Source organism: Ambystoma mexicanum, chromosome 10, assembly GCF_040938575.1.
Source record: "Ambystoma mexicanum isolate Mex_15411 chromosome 10, UKY_AmexF1_1, whole genome shotgun sequence".
Classification (NCBI taxonomy): Eukaryota; Metazoa; Chordata; class Amphibia; order Caudata; family Ambystomatidae; genus Ambystoma; species Ambystoma mexicanum.
This window is the reverse complement of record NC_090932.1, coordinates 961185503-961200563: the sequence shown is the minus strand read 5'-3', so window position 1 is coordinate 961200563 and position 15061 is coordinate 961185503. Positions and strand designations below refer to the sequence as shown.

General features: G+C 45.3%; 1 protein-coding gene across 1 annotated transcript in view; it reads right to left on the bottom strand.

Moving 5' to 3' along the window:
- NCEH1 (neutral cholesterol ester hydrolase 1) overlaps positions 1 to 15061 on the bottom strand; it is a 384956-nt gene that overhangs the window by 238616 nt on the left and 131279 nt on the right. The gene's annotated exons all lie outside the window — the stretch shown is intronic.

Sequence of the window (15061 nt, the reverse complement as noted above, 5' to 3'; positions counted from 1 at the left end):
CTCTACCAGATGTGTAAAACATGCCCATGCTGCAGTAGAATATCACAACCAAGGTTTGGAATGAACTTCTCAAATGTATTTGGTTTAAGGTTAAACAATGGCTCAAGGTTTAAAATGCTTACAGATGAATTAATGGCCATTCCCCAAATGTTCTCCTCAAGGTTTTCATACAAGTCTTACACAATATCTTTCTGCCACATTTTTGTATGTGCTGAGGTGCTCGCTTTTATTCCATGTTTGTACACCACTCACATGAATCCTTTGGAGTTTCCTGTTGAGACTACAAGTTATTAGTCCCCTCTGCCCATATTGGGTTCATAGGTCAGTGCAAAAAAAACTAGTGCATTTGCTTGGACAACAAAATTGAGCTTATAATGCACGCACAGCCAACAATTTAATTTCAGCTTTAGCAAACATGTTTAGGATATTCACAACGCTCCTTTCTCTACTTGCCTAAGTTATATTTCTTGTATTAGGGGTTTGACGAATCCTTAGATGTCGTCACTTCTCTCTCAAAGGGAGCTCCTTCTCATGAGGCAATGGAGGCGAGCCCACTATGCGATAGCCTTCTGGGGGCCTATAACACATGCAGACTCCATGATGCAGACACCCACGTGAAAACTGGGGGGAGCGACAGTAGCAGGAGGCAATCCATTCACAGGGACAGTTATGTCATTATACCCACAATAGGACAGCCCAGACAGACCGGATGTGTTCAGTCCTATCTGTTACACCCAATCCGGCTGAGGAACCACGAAAAGGGGTGACAATAGGTGAAAAGACCTTTTCCTTTCTCGTAGACACAGGGGCGACTTGGTCCTGTATTTGCGAGGGAAGATACCCAATGTCAAGCATTGCCAAGAATCTGCAGGGGTCTTCTGGGGCTATGGACCTGGTTCCTTTAATTGACCAAATTCCACTTTCTGAATGAGAACACGACTTGACCATGCCACTGTTCTATTCCCGTCAGACACCAGTGAAAATAATGGGTAGAGGCATGATGAGCCGATTTAACAGGACCATTTCATTCACAGACCAAGTGATAGTGTGCTCGACACTGGGAATTCATTACATGAACATGAGGGAACTCATTTGGGAATATTGTGGGCAGATGCTACAGAGGGGGGGTGCAGGGGGGGGATACCAGCAGACATTGAGCTGTTTCAATATGGAGTAAAAGTGTTGATAGCATGGTTCCCAGAGATACATGGCAGGCTGTTACGCATACCCAACAAGTTCTTATTTAGACCAGAGATTCCCCTCGATAAAAGGGAAGGAAAGGTGATCCCAATAGAACAAGGAAGTCCTAGTCGGAGACGATAGAATAGGGTTGCATGGGACCGACTACACAGGACGATCATGGAGGATGGTGATTGCAGTGGGGGAGGGATACAGGTTGACTGACGTGACAGATTAGGAACTATTTCAAGACAATCTATCAGATCACGAGGTGGTGTTTGAACATGAGCATTACACACTAGGTGAGAATACATTACAGGGAAGCACTACAGAGAATTGCTGTGTTGCGAAAGGCACCACCACAATTTCTCGAGGAAAACTTGGGGCAAGTACCCAATGTCTTATGGACCAGTAGTCCCTGTGACATGGGTCTGCTAAAAGGGATAGGGGCAGTCAAGATACAACTTAAACCAGGGGCTATTTTACCAAGGGCAAGACAGAATCACCTATCAAAGGAAGACAACTAAGGTATTAATGAGACAATTGCTGCATTAGTGAAGCAAGGCATTCTGGTACCTTCAGAATCGCAGTGCAACACTGCGGTCTACCCTATAAAAAAGGCGACTGGGGGTTGTTGCATTTTATTCTGAATTTCTGTCCCTTGAACCAAATTGTTGAAGCAGAATTTCCGCTAGTTCCTAATCAGCGACAATCCTAAGTAGCATCCCGACGGAAGCTACCCAATCCACAGTAACATAGACTTGAAGAACGCCTTCTTCTCTATACCGGCTCCATGAGGAGTCACAGGACTTTACCTTGTTTAAATATAGAAACCCGAAGCGGAAACACGAGATTACCACAGGGGTACTGAGTCACCTATCTTCAATAGGGTCCTCCAGATGGATCTTGGCAATATATAGATGGGAAGCACTGTCATATAGTTTGATTTGTAGCAAGTCGGAGGAACAGTGTTGAAAGGACTCAGTATACTTGTTGATAGTATTGGCAGAGAAGGGTTACATGGTAAACTAGGCGAAATTACAATATTGGCAAAAGAATGTGCAATATATTGGACAATTGATATCGCAGGAAGGCCGCAAAGTTACCCCAGAAAGGGCAGAGGCAATCCACAGAACGCCAATGCCAAAGACAATGAGAGAGATGCCGCAGTTCTTGGGCCTCTGCAATTATAGCAGGGCCTGTGTCTTTGATTATAGCACTTATATGATAGGTGGGCTAAGGGAGGCACATAGAGAGCATGGCAAGTTGCTATGAACACACAAGATGACAAGCACTTGAGGAGCTGAAGAAAGCAATATGCACAGCTCCAGTGTTAGGGATCCCAAACTACCATGCCGAATTCTATTTGTTCTCACACTCCAACGGAGTACTGATGGATGCATACTCACAAAGAAAACTACCTCAGGGAACAAGCCATTGGCCTACTATAGTGAACGTCTAGACCCAGTAATGAGATGACACTAACCATGCGAACAAGCTCTGGCTGCTGCATCATTCGCAGTAGAAAAGTCAGCGAGTATTACGATGGGGTGCAGCACCGCACTTTACATGGAGCATGCCCACTTTACAATCCTCAAAAGACCCAAGAGCATGAGGACTACACAGAGAGCTTCTCGATACGAGGTAATCATCTTGAATCCAGCAGTAATGGTGGTGAGGTGCACAATTGTAATTCCAGCGATGTTTTTAGCTGAACCAGTGGAGGAGGGAGACTATGTACATGACTGTACTACATACATGGAACAGTACAACGACATTCCCAAAGTGGGGGAGAAGTACTTTATATTAACGGGTCCTCGGCGATAGACCAGGCAATGGGGGAAAAAGACATACTGGGACAACAGTGGTGAGGATGAAGCCAGACGGGACAGCTGAAGTACTAGCAAGCGCAAGGTTGCCTTTACATTTTTCAGCACAAGCGACAGAATTAGTGGCTCTCATAATAGTATTAGAAGCACACAGGGACCAGGAAGTTACAGTGTACTCAGATTCGGCCTATGTGACGTCTATGGTACACTCTGGGCTGTCACGAATACAGAGGAGGGGCTTCCAACATGTTGATGGTACGCCAGTGCAGCACATGCCCCTAATGGGTAGGTTCATAGACACGCGTCAACTACCAGCAGCCATAGCGGTCGTGAAATGCCAGGAACACACGAGGGGGATTGGGGGCCTAGTCTCCCGGGAATACTAAGCCACAGAGGCGAAAGCAAAGAGTGCAGCATATTTCTCTGAATAAACTGATACCTGTTACTGCACCTTTCCTTCCATCTTTATGGAACCCCCCAAACTTTTTGCTTTTATTTTTCAATCTGACCTTTACTTTTTGCAGTACAGTAAGGCCTTTCGCTTCACAGCACTGGCCTTTTGCTCACATGTTATGGGGAAACTGATATGCCCTTAAGGCTATCAGTACTGGGAAACAGTTTTTCCCTTAGTCGTGTTATGTTGCAACTTGTGGTTACTTTTGTATCACTTGTGATAACTTTTTATCATTGCACAAAGCAGTTTACACTGCAGTGCAATGGGGTGCATTTTTGTTTTGCCCTAGACTAACACTCAGGATTTTTGGTTACTCTAAATGTGCTTAAAAGATGTAGAGGCCAGGAAGATCCTTATCAGGACTTCCAGTACCCGGGAAAGCAGCAGCTTTTGGTGGGCTACTGGAGGCCTATGTGTGTTTGCAGGCAGGATGTGGGCTGGGTCAGTCTGACTCCAAGCCACATACTGGTTTCTGTGTGTCTGCATGAGTGTTCCCACCAGTGGTCCCGATTGGACCACTGCTGGGGTGTGTGTGTGTGTGGGCTAGTCCTGCTATTGGCTAGAGAGAGTTTCAGCTCCTACCTGGCTTTAAGGATAAGAAGGATAAGAATGGGACCCCCCTGCACCTATTCTTCAGAGATCCTGGAGAAACCTGAAGGAGCCAAGTATCCTGTCCAGCTGTAAGACCACGAAGAAACAGGAAACCTGACTGAAGGAGGCCTGGCAACCAATTTCTGCTGCAGCAGCCCTGGTGGAGCCCTGTCTTGATCGTGATCTTCAGTAGTCCTGCGAAGGTGCTATGACCCTTGGAGTGGAGGGACCATCCATTCCCGCCATCTGCTCGGTGCCCAGCATGAAAACCGCCTTCAGAAATGCCCTGGAACTGTACTGAGGCTGACCGCTTCATTTTTGGGCTACCATGCTCACTTCGTCACTGCACTAAGTTTGGGCCTGAACCTTAGTGGACCCTCAGCTGCCACTGCAAGGCTACCTCCTGCGAAATGTCGGCGTCTTAGCACAAAGGGGACCCGAGATAGACCGGAAAGTCTGAACTCGGCTACTGAATCCTGTTGCATCGCTGTGCGTGGCGTGCACTGTCCGAAACCTGCTTACCTGACACAAGTCCAGTCCTAAGAGGGGTGTTGCATCATTTGTTTTTGCATTCCTTGACCGAGAGTCCTCGCACCAGCAAAAGACACCAAATGTAGTGAAGCTCGAACCAGCAATCCCTAAAAATTGAGGACCGTGGATTTCAGCGGGAAAAGCCATGTAGGACACACTTCCTTTGTTTTACCAAGTCTGGGGAAGATTTGGAGTAAGGGGGTTACATTTTTGAGCTTTTAACCTACCCTTATACTCCCATTATAAGTCAAAAGGCTTACAATAAACCTGTTTCTAATACTTTTTGGTTTTGCAAATACTTGCCTAGGCAAGACATTTGACTGTTGGGCATTAGTCTACATTGAACCCTAACTCTAAGAACGCTTCATTGGACCCCAGAGACCATACCTGCCTTTTTTCCTGCATCCTACATTCTGTGGAACTGTATCCTGAACAATTTTAGCCAGGGATCATCTCTGTGGACCTTTTTGTGTATATTACTTGTCTATTCATTCCTTTGCAGGAGTATTTGATTTGTAGTGTGCATCTGAACCAAGTTAATGTATATATGTATTTAGCTTGATATTGTTGTGTGCAAGGTAGCTTGTATTAATTTTTCTATAGTGTGTTTTGGCCATAATTAAATAACTGTATTTGTATACATCCTGTCTAAGTGCAATTTGTGACTTTCATTGTGGACCCTTTACAAGCTCACCACCTCTGAAGAACTTAGACTAGACGGCCTGTCACTGCTAGCTAAACGGGCTTGGCTACAGCTTCACAGAGTTGTCCCTGTCACAATATAGGTTGGCCTTCTATACATCTGTCCACCAGACCAGAGTATAGAAAATCAGTCCTAACAATACCCCAAACACAATGCACGCGCAATATCATTTGAAGGGAAGGTTAATACCCTACCACCAAGCAGATAATTGAATTCCAGGGGAGGGCACTGGTGGAGGAGAAGGAGCTATAGGTGAGAAGGTGATGTTGGATATCCCCCACAGATGCTTGGTGGCGACAGGTGAGCACAGGCAAGCTATTGATTCCAACAGCATTATTACACTCCCCTACTCATTTGGGTATGCACGTACGAGCTGCACACATTGGGGAAGAGTGGATCTGTCCAAATATGGCAGAGCATATAGTCGCGCTCATGGAAAATTCTATTACCTGTACCAAATTGACTGCTGGTCATACTTTAAGTGTAGTGAGAGGAGCCAAAACCCGCCCGATTCGGCCTTTCCAACATCTCCACATTGACTATGCTGAGATGATCCAAGTCTACCAGGGCTACCGCTACATAATAGTGGTTGTATGCCCATTTTCCCGGTGGATCGAAGCCAGTCCTGGCTCACATCCAGATGCTCTTAGAGAAGCAAAATACCTTGATAGAGCTGTATTCCCACGATTGGGGGGGGGGGGGGGGTGTGAAGTCCTGCAGTCCGACAATGAACCTCATTTTGTGAATGAAACGTTTGAGCACATCACGGCTCTATTGGGGATACAGCACAAATTCTCCTGTGCCCATCACCTGCAAGTGAATGGGGTCTCTGACCACCAAAACAGTCTGCTAAAAGTGAAAATTGCAAAAGTAAAAGCCATGTTAAAAAAAGGGGTGGCTCCATTATTTGCCATTATCACTGTTCGCATTGGGCAATCAGCCTGGATCCCATGAGGTGGTGACTGGGCGGCGCATGGGACTTCCACTGGCTCCTCCCAAGAGGGCATTGACAGATGCCCAGGGTCCCTCTGATTTATTTGGAAATGAAATGCCCGAGTATCTTGCTTCTTTGATGGCTAGTGCCTCTTATTTCTCGCCAACTGCAGGCACGGCGGGAGAAGTCGAAGAACAGCGAGGAAGACAACACCCCAGAAACTAACGAGGGACTCTTAAAGTCACCACTACTCTACCCAGGGGACACGGTTTTATTACATAGTTTTATCAGGCCCTGGTATAAGCCCAGGTTTGAGGGGCTGTACGTCGTGGAACAGGCCACAGATCGTGCAGTAAAATGAAGTGTCAAGAAGGTTTGGAACTACATTGCAGACGTGAAGCACTGCCGAGGTGAGACCTCCTCTCACCCTAACAAAGATGATTTGATGCAAGAAGAGCAAGCCAAAGAAGCACCACAACCACGGCTAACCCGGTCCAGGACCAAAGAGTTAAGGAAGGACAATACGCACACCTAGATTAGGCACACTATCTTTTCTTTACATTAGGTTTTCATCGAGAAAGTACAAACCTTTCTAGATACACGGTTCCATATCCGCATCGGTCCTTTCAGGAGCACTTAGATTTGCAATCGAGTCAGAAAAGGAACAAATGATTCCTCCTCCATTTTATTTCCATGCCTTTCTGCTTTATGTAGCCCAGACCTACCCACAATTGACCCACGGAAACCCATCCATCATTGACTTGCTCAGTGATTCGAGAATCTGCATAGTCTGGGAACAATTGTTTTATGCAGCACTCGCACAATACTATAGACAAAGAGCTTAACCTAACACACTAACATCATAATCCCATGTTTTCAGGCTTCTCAGGTGAGTTTTACAGACCCTTGGAGCAACGCAAGAGAACATGTAGCAAGTCTAATTCAAAAATGTTGTAATGACGTTTTGTGCCTTCTGCTGTCTCTATCTCTTTACCCTCCTTGTAGTACAAAGAATTAAATGTTCACATGCACAAGCTTTGACCACCTCCAATATAACCCCTATCCATGCTGTTACATAAGCCATATCTGGGCAGGTGATAGGCACTGCTAAGGAAGTCAAAAGAATTAGACGCAGTGCAGACATAAACTTCATCCAGGTAAATTCCTATCTAACTGGTTCGGTCCTCATTTCCAACAATATGTGGAACAAGCACATGGCCAAGGTAGGGAAGGAAACCACTGGTGATAGCCGTTACGTAGGTTCTCTCATCCCCTACGCCATGAGTGCATCCAGGGCACTCGTAGCAACTGAAATTCCAACGGCCAGAGCACAATGCCTCATGCATTTATCACTCTTCACCACAAGAGGTCCATTCCAAGGGGGACGAGCAACACTAAAGTGGATGTCCAAAAATAAGTTCCTGTATGAAGACAGTTACATCAAGACTCAAGACATTATGGATGATTACCGTAATACAGACAAGACCATAGAAAATATCACTGAAGGTCGCATAAAGGAGAAACAAAGGTAGTGACACAAAAGGAGTTACAGTGCCGCAAATCAGGACTAAGTGAGATAGGAGGAATGCCTGGATGCTAGGAAAAGCTGCAGATGTTAGTGTACACAGCAGATGGGTGGAAAGAGAGTGGTTGGGAGCAACGTACATGCGCTCCTACCAGTTCCAGTGGAAATGGTGCAGAAGGAAAATGACAGCTGCCTCAAGGAATGGGAAGAGAGTGCAAAACTGCTTACATGGGTGGAGACCAAAGCAGGGACCATGCCTATTATACCACTCCACGGTGCTTCCTTATGTTTCCAGAATGGTGGTCCAGTAAAAGTTGGAGAGAATACAGGATTTAAGCAGATCTCGAAAAAATACCAGGCATGAAGGTCGAAAACCGCAGTGCTGATGGACCACTACTGGGCCTGCGGGTCAAAGGCATACATGCAGCTACCACCAGACTGGGGAGGAATATGCTCATTTCTACAGCTGAACACACCAGCATTGGTAGTGCCCCAGAAGGAGAAACAAGCAGACAGGTTCCCCAAAATGGATGCTCATCAAAGAAAGAAGAGATCTGCAGCGTTGACCAGAGTGAAGAGGGAACTATGCATCAATAAAACTGGAAAAGGCCTTTGGCGCAATACCACCAGAGCACAGATTTTTCAGCAGAACTGAGATGTTCTTTGCGTCCATCGATGCGGCAGTCCAAACACACATTCAGATAACATGTTGAGAGCTGATTCAGATGATAAAATCAACCGTCAAAGGGTTTAATTTCATCAATTTCAACAAGATCGGGCCTTGTTGCACATTCATCCCTGCCCATGATGAAGACATTGCAACCCTGACAGAGGCCATTTCCCGGCTATCAGAGCTGCATGCCAAAATGCAGGCAGAAGCAAACACTGTAGGAAAAGATAATGGCTGGCTGTCACACATCTTCTCATGGATACCAATATGGATAGCCAACGGACTGAAATTCTTGGTTGAAGCACTGATACTAGTGTTATTCACCATTTGTGTCAGAGTAGCCATCACGCAATGCAAAAAGACCACTGAAAAGACCATAGGGATGAAAGTGCTGGTAGATATAGAGAACCAAAGAAGACAGAAGACAGAGACAAAGACACAAAATACACCAAGATCACAACTGGCACAGTGTCCTATGTTCCCGGCAGGAACGGTGTTCAAGTTCCCATTCATTACCTGTAACTATTGGGGTAAATGGATTTGCTGCAACCCTGGTGGAGACTGCAGTTACCTGACATTGCATTTGGACGACTATGCAAAGTACCACAGACATCTTGGAGAGATAACAAAGGTTTGGCTCCCTAAGTTGCATGTGAACAGAGAGAGTCCTGTAGGTAATATGGTCGACACGTCGGCCAGAGAGGGGATTGAAGACAGAGGTCCAAGCATAGCCCTCATGACCCCCACATGACTCGAGCCGCAGACAGAAACGGCAGATGCACTTCACTCTTAGCCCCTTCATTGCCATCATCAATGTATCTCGGATGTGAGAAACGTTACTCTCTCAGACAGCCATTCAAAACATACACTATGGAGGAGATGGAGATGTCAGCAAACCAACAAGTCGACTGACCGCAAATTGAGAAATCATTGACGTCAGTGCTGACATTATGACGTAGCCGCACTTAGACATGAAGTACATAGACATCCATTCATGATGTTACACTAACATGCATTTGTTTATTGCATATCGACACAAAACACATGCCTATGACACAGGCAGATGACTGACACATATCTCCATATATATCCATATCCTTCGTCAAAGCTGAACCGCAAGATGCCAAGTATACATATACCTAGCTTGCACATGCTTGATTGCCACTAACATGGAAAGCCATAAGGATGAATATGGAAACTATAGGCACACTGAGGTTAATGGAAAGGGGAGACATACTTCGAATACATGGAAGGGCTGACAAGATCACTGCAGCCAGAGGCAGGCAGACCCGATGCACCCCAGCCAAGGATGAGGGGAGATGAAAAGTTCCTGGTTACTAAGACATCAAGCCACCTGCAAGAAATTCAGGCTAAATTCCTCACACTTGCAAGCAGGAGAGCTTCATTTCGTGGTCTCAACACATATGACCTAGCAGAGCAAAACAATGCCCATTCATTCAAGGTAGATGAAGAGAAGCCGTTTCCATCGAACCATATGCGGAAAGATACAATTGTTGCTCAGGAACCAACAACTGAATGCATTACAATAACTGAATTATATATAAAACATTCACAATGTCCTTAGCCTGTGCGCCAACTTCAATAAACATATAAAGTTCATGCAGTTTGTGTAACTGTTGTTTATTTTTGTTGATTATTAATTGCTATTCTTCAAATCTTTGTATTGTAATCATACATTTTCATTAACAGGCACTCATATTTCTCATCTCTCAACACGTGTCTCCCCATATTTGTTTTCCATGGTTCATCAGGAGAGAGTCCTGAAAATTACATTAAGGTCCTTGTCCTTCTGTTATGAAGTCGGTATTACTCTTTTTTATCAGCCTTAATTGTCAATATAATTTGTGTTCAGTTTCCTGTTCTAGATGCCTGGAGGATACGATTGTCCCGACCAGAACCTAATACACAAGCCAACAATTGAATGCACTCTTGCAGGCTTAGATGATCAGAGATGGTAACATTAGGGAACACACAGCACCTCCATGTTCATTCTCACTGCCTTCATAAGGCACACTCAGCCTGGTAACCGTCCAGAGTCCCAGGGCTGGGGGGATGCATTCTGCCCAATCCAGTCACCTTTCACTTGAAGACATAATATGTTGCAGGGGCCAATAGTATCCTTACGGTCGTACAATTTTGTATAATGTAGATGTGGTCCCAACCAACTTGAACACCCGATAGGTTTCGGGGAAGGAACTTGGTTTTGTGACGTCACATCTGGATAAAACTAGGTGAGACACGCTCAGAAGAGGAGAGCTTTGGAGAATGTATGTTTTTCAAGTGTGATCCCTGTCATTTTGTTAGATAATAAAGACAGTAAACTTTGCCCCATGGCTGTGTCTTCCGTTCTTGCGGTGGGGAGTTTTTGATGGGCCTCCCTGAGTGTTTCCCTGCTGGTAATTGATTTGACTGCTAGAGAGCCCGTGCCGCTCCAACACAACGCCAATTACTCTTCTCGACTAGAGAAGGTCAGGCAACTCCCGGCCCGAGTGGGGGCCCTTGTCAATATCATGGCTGGAGAGGATCAATGTCCTCAAAATGATGATCCTTTATAAGGTTTTGTATAACTTAGAAGCCCTTCCATTATCAGTCCTGCAGAAATTATTTACGATACTACATAAACTGATGGTGTTCTTAATTTGGAATAGCAAAAAAACGAGAATAGCTTTGAAAATGCTAATGTCGCCCATACATGAGGGAGGATTGGAGTACCTAATTTCCGCCTGTACTATCTAGCGGCCCAGGTGTGAGTGGTCCGGGAGTGGTTCACAGGAAACCAGAGTAAGATTTGGTGGAAGATGGATAGAGCTGTAGTGGGTACCCCTTCGAGGACGTTCTCTAGTGTCCAAGGGCAGACAGACTCTGGAATATGTATCTTATTAAGAGCACAGCCCTGCGTTGGAGAGGTATGGGACTCCCTGGTGCTCCAATTGGGTTTGACAACCTTCCCCTCACCACTAACACCTCTATTTTGAAATGCCCAGGTCAAGCCAGGAGGGGGAACAAGGGGCCTTTACAAGATGGGAGGCGGCGGGGAGTCGAACAATAAGAGATATGGTGGAGGGGCTGGCCATTAGAACATTTATACAATATAAGCAGCTGTTTTAGTTGGGAGAAGGGGGTATTTCGGTACTCACAGCTGAGTAGCTGGTTAATGAATCCAACAAACAAAGAGGCTGCGACTAGGGAACTCAATCATTTTGAAAAATGTGCGACGACTAATCCCGGAGACAACCATACGATTGCGGCACTCTATAAAATATTCTCAGACTATCCGGTTCAGCTGGAATGGTCATACATGAAACAGCGGGAGGCCGTCTTAGGGCGTCCTACAAAGGGGGAGCAATGGGCTTAGCTATTTCAGAGTATACACAAACTCACACAGGCAATCCAGATCCGGAAGATTGAAGCACGGTTTTCCAGCCGATCTACATGGTTTTGGATTGCATTTGTACATGAGGGTTATCGATATTCCCTCTGGACACTGGGCTACTACAAAAAGACACAAAACACATTGTTGTGTACCCAAAAATTGAACTTGTCCTGATGAAGGCCGCATAGTTGTGGAACCACATCCCTGGTTCACCAGACAGCCAAAACACACTGTCAACTACAAAATATAGCAACCACTGACACTGCAAAGATACGGCAGGTCTTATGCAAAAAGAATAAAACTTTGAATCCATCCTGCACTACGTCAGGGTTTATAAAAATTGCACTAAGACGAGAGATTTATATGAACTATAGTTCTCAACTGTATACAATTGTCCTTTTTTTGTGTCTGAAACTGAAGAGATTTGTTTTTGTTTGGAATATGGATTTGTATGAAGGCCCTTTTAAAGGCCACAGAATGTGTATAGGTGATTTGATGTTTTTTCTTTTACTTCATTTAATAAGCTTGACATTAAAAAAGAAAGAACAAGCAGTATACAGTCAGACGAGAAGTATACATTCCATGTATATAGTCTGGTGGAGAATTGTACAGAGCAGTAAGGGTCCAAGCGGATAAAACACAACCAAGGACACAGGTAACACAATAATAGTTAAAGCACATAGGTTAAACCGAGTTCAGCAACAGGGACATCGGGTCGCTGGCATCGTCTTTGCTGTCACTGGGTAAGGAGGAGATCTAGGAGCGGAATGAGGCCCAGATGTTCCTGGGCTTAGACACTGCTGGCTCATTGTTGGAGGCCCAGGTGACAGCCTGAAGCCATTGCATGTGTGTGGGGGCCTGTTAATCACCACTCTGAAATAGGCCGAAGATGCAGAGGAGTGACCTTGGAGATGATGGTGGTACAAGAATCGATATTCAGCCTTCCATCCCAGCTCCCCTGAGTACAAGACTCGGGCTTCCTCAAAGAGGGGCTCTTTTCTACAATGTGCCTCTCTGCTGTTTCAGTTGGGACAGACAGAGGTGTCAATTGAATAAAAGAGCGGGGAGAACACATACCGCCAATACCAATGCTGCAAAGGAATACAAAGATATTAGACAGTGTTGAAGTTAAGGCAAGTAATCAGAACAGTTGCATTAAATGGGAAAACTACCTAGATAGGTATTGGAGTGGAGCTTCCCCGGGGTGGATCTACAAGGAATATAACACAAAATGAGTGGGAATGGTCTAAAAGAGCCTTTTAAAGTATCAGTCCCAATTTATATATCGAATTGGTAACAACTAACCTGAATAAGGATATTTTGAGGAAAGGAATCCAGGAAACAGAAGACAACGAAAGGAGAAAATAAACAGGAATGTTAGTAAAGGGAAGTAGCCCCGGACGGCACGAGAGTCGCACTAGTGCCGGGTTGGTGCAGTTTCAGCAGAGCGTTTATATGCACTTGAAGACAAGTTCACAAGATAGTCACTCAATGTCCCAGAATCCAACAGGAGACAAAATATCCAAACAAGTCGTGGAGAGAAATAGTAGCAGAGATGGGTTTTGCCAATTAAGTATGTACCTGAGCACACATGTATCCAGAGTAGGTATAGAAAAGTTCCGGATAGTTGACAGCAAGTTCTCTGCTTTGGTTCCGTATGCAGAGGCAGCAACCTGGAATGAAGTACCGCAAGAGACAGAAGGGAGCCGGATCCAGTAACGTTCCGAGTCAGAAAACCAGACGAGCACAACAGGAATAAAAGGAGGAGACAAGCCAAGCCAATCCAATAGTCAGGCAAGGGTCAAAACCAGGAGTTCAGATGAAGAATCGTGTGGGAAGACACGAAGAAATAACGGACGTAACCGCGTGTAGCTTGTAACGCTAATTAGCATCAACAAGCCCCTTGGAAGACGGTGGTTTTATAGTCGTAAGGCGGAGTGTCTTGCTGTAGGTCTTCCATGTACAAGACGTGTCAGCTGACCCGGAGTCCGTCGTAGTTTGTACAGGCGCCATGGCAGCCTGTATCTGGTCCATAGAGGAGCTTGTAAAGAAGTCGTATTCTGCAAGGAAGCCCGCGGCGAAGCCTGAAGTGTAACAGGGCCCCTGGACGAAGCCAAAGCTTATCATCAAGACGCCACTACCCTACAGCACATCTACTCCACCATACAAGCGTGGATGGCTACTAACGGCCTCTGCCTGAACGGGGACAAGACCTAAATCCTCATTCTAGGCCAGAAATCCACACTCTCCAACCTCAATTTCAACATAGATAACTGTGTCATCCCAGTATTATCTTCAGTCAAAACACTGGGGGTTCACATAGACGCTACCCTATCTATGGACAAACAAGTCAGCGCCATAGTCTCGGCCTCCGCACTGAGTACTAAACTCATCAACGCAATAAAACCATTCCTAACTAAGGATAACTGCCTCTCCATCACTAGAGCAACCATAGGAGCCAAACTAGATTACTGTAATGCGCTCCTAGCTGGCCCCTCCAAAAAAAAAAAACTATCTAGGCTCCAAACAACCCAAAACAAACGCTCTTGGAGCAGCCCTCAGCATACCGAAAAGAGACCACATCACACAAGCCAGGAAAACAGCTCACTGGCTCCCAGTCAAGGAACGCATCTCTTTCAAAATTCTCACAACCACTCATAAATGCATCAACCTCTCAGCACCTTCATACCTATCTGACACCTTATGCAGATCTCAATCCACCAGACCGACCAGATTACAATACACCAATCAACTAACGATACCTCGCATCAATAGGACAAAGGCAGGAGGTATAGGCTTCCCCTTCCTCGCACCTAAGCTTTGGAACTCCCTCCCCACTGACCTCAGTGCTGAAACATCTCTCTTCTCCTTCCACAAAAAACTCAAAACTGCCCTCTTCAACTAACCTTGCTCTCCTAGTTACCTGCTTCTCAATGTATGTATATAACAAAAGAATAATATTGTCCAATGTAACACCGACGGACTTGAATTGTATGTAACTAAGTGTAAGCAGCACTGTAACAAGCGCCACAATGCCTTCGGTCTTCTGTGCGCTCAACAAATGCGAATGAATGAAGCAACAGAATGCAGCATGTTGCTAGTAGCATACATAGGACCAGCCAGTTTTCTGGAGTCGCGCCCGAGCCGGATTTGATGTTTAAGAAATTAAGTGTTGTTTGTTACGATAAAATAAAAAAAACATGTGTTTTATAATAAATTGAAAAGTCTAAATAGCAATTGAATATCTGAAC